Genomic DNA, 3,018 nt, shown 5'->3' on the forward strand with positions numbered 1-3,018 from the left:
ACCAAAAACAAGCTAAGGTCTTGAAAAATGCCAGGCAGGAGCAGGGCACTCACAGTGAGATGCACATGCTCCGTCCCTTGACGGCAGAAATAAATTTGAGGAGAAACAGAATTACTGCTTCAGATGAGGCTGGGCAGTTCTCAGAACATCACAGCAGTGCTAGCAGCTTGGTGTAAGTATGCCTGAAATTAGGTCTTCAGCTAAATGAGAAGCTGGAAAACTAAGTTGCTACTACTTAGGCAGGCCTCATTTTTGCATGTCTGTAAATTACAGTTCCATTAGGATAAAAAAAAAAAGAAATTTAAACAAGTCCTCAGACACCTTCTTCACTACTTTGCTGCCAGTAATGAAGTTAAAGCTGATGTTGTAAAGCAATTTAACAGCACTTTACAATCTGAGATGCGAGGTATTTTACAACCCACCACACTTTCTGCTGCTTTGACGTGCTAACTGCAGCTCTCACAGAAATGCATACTACAGCCCTGAGGTTGTGACTATGGTGTACTCCCAGAAGGTTTGGGAAACTATTTATGGGAAGTTTTCTAAAGAAAGAGACGCTCTGTCTTTTTAAGAAAAGGAACCATCTGAAAGTATCTAAACCCAAGGAACTATCAAGCAAGTTTATGGATGGCTGTTCACTGATGACATTTTCATGGTGACTGAAAGCATTAACCTGTCACAGGGAATCACTTATCAAACAAAAGACTACAAGGGTGGGGTCATTCTTTGTTATTTTTACCTCAAAGAATCATGAAGCACTCGTGCCAAACTGATTGATGTTTGCTGGACTGGAAGAGATGCACCTCTAAAAACAGAGAAGGGAGAAGAAAGTGTTTGTTCAATTGATGGGAATGGCTTCCTAAATCCCACACGTGGGAGGCTATTTCCCATGTCTGCACGCATACTTTCTGGAAAAAAATATGTAACAGGGAGGTTTCCATCACTCTTCCCAGCAAAGCACCTGGGTATTCCCACAAAACACCAATGTACAGTTAGTTACACCTTGGGGTCCCTTGGGAAACCAGTGTAATGGAAACACACCAGCCCTATGACGGAAAGCACTATTTTTCCAGATCTCTTATTTGGGTAGGAAATAGATAGACTGTGTGGATATGGCTTTCATTTAGTCCTCCAGGTATTGCTGTTCTGAATTTTATCATGGTGGCCCATAACTTCCAAGCTAGCCCTGATGGATGAGGTGCTTGGATATAAACTAACCCAAAAGCTTTGTGTAGCATTCAGACATTTTTCACCACATTATCCAATGGGCACCAATACATTGCAACATCCTTTTTATCCCTCTTTCTGCAGACATGTCCAAGCCATTCAACTTCTTGTAGCCATAAGCAGGCCATGAAGAATGGCAGTGCTTTAGAGGTCATTTGCATTGCATACTTACCCAGGACATAAAAAGCCAATGGGTTTGTTACTGCTGCTTACAACCATTCACATTTTATTCCTGTGAGTGAACATCCTACTGGCACCATGTCACTGCAGTAATTCCAGGCTAGAACTATTTCATTGTTATTTTGGCAAGGTGATGATTGAACTGTATCTCCCAAAACCTCTGAAGAAATTTTAAAAAATACTTAGACTAGTAAGTATTGTGATGGTGAAAATTATGGAGATCCCAAACAATTGTGTTGCCTGGAGGGAATATTTTTCCTTAGAACATGGGATTCTTTGTGATCTATGGAGGAAGGGTTACTCTTTGACAAACTGCCCCTAGGGGGAAGAAAGATGTGGAGACTTCTAACTGCTCTGTTAAAACAACCATATAAAACACTGCCAAAGATGTTGCAGGGTGTGTTTTCAAAACCATTTTCAGTAAGGGAGTGAATCTGCTATACAGAAGATTTTAAGAAGTCTTGTAGAAAAACACATATTAACCCAACACAGAGGATATTTGTAAGCCTCACAGAAACAACGCTGTGAAAACATCCAGTCTGCCACAAATTAAAAATTTAGAATAAGCTGGGAAGAAAGACGAAGAGCTCTCTTGAGGGTGAAAGGGATGGTTAAAGATGGCTTCTCTCACCACAGGTCTAAAGAGTGCACTAAATCTAAAACACACCTGTTCCAAATAACTCCCATAAAGACCAGGAAAGAGAAAGAAAAACCTATGCATAGAGGCTCCAGTAATCAAAATGACAGCAAAATTTAGCTTTAGTCCAGTATATCTCCCATTATTCCATCAGTCGTTTTTTAGACAATATCTTCTATTACACATGCTTTTTTACAAGGGTCCTATATTTTTTTAGGGGCTTTGTCAAAAGCATGCTTCCTTTTAAGACAGTGAAAGCTGCTTCTGAGATGGCTGCTCCTAAATTGTCTAAGGCAGAACAGAATATAGCTTTCTTCCATTGGGGGAGGGAGGGGATGAGTGGGTTTAAGAGGGTCATATTTCTTTTAATGTAGCTGGACAGGTTTTCTTTCAGCAGAAGTAGATTTAAAAAGTGTTTGTTGCTATATCATCTCATTTCATACTCAGAAATTGCTTTTTAGAAAATATAAACCTGTAGGTAATATAGGAGGAAAAGGCAACACTTAATCTCAGACTCCGGGGCGTAAAAGCATTTAACTCCGGTGCTGCATATTTGCAGCGTTTGCTGTTCGCATCCTCAAAAGCTTCTAGAAGGAACAGAATGACGCAGGTTGTATTCCCGTGAACAGTGACTTCTCTAGTCCAAAATAAGTTTTATCAAGGGAACAGATATAATACAGGTTGCAGAGATGGACACATCTAGCACAGGCTGCGGCTTGTTTCCAAGAGAACCAAGCACTGTTATCATGAATGCATTACATAATGAAATCTCAAGATCTGAGGAAAACAGCCAGTGAAAGAGCTCATCAATATCTCCCACACTAGCTGGGTTGGAAGATTTATCCCTCAGCCAGCTTCCTCTCAGATGGGAAGCCACGGAGCTGTTTGTCGCTCAGCAGGCTCCATCCCTATCACACGGTTCTGTTAAAGCGCCTCATCTCACTTACAGAAACCAACAGCAAGCTCATTTTCTT

Source organism: Netta rufina, assembly GCF_964035555.1.
Source record: "Netta rufina genome assembly, chromosome: 1".
Classification (NCBI taxonomy): Eukaryota; Metazoa; Chordata; class Aves; order Anseriformes; family Anatidae; genus Netta; species Netta rufina.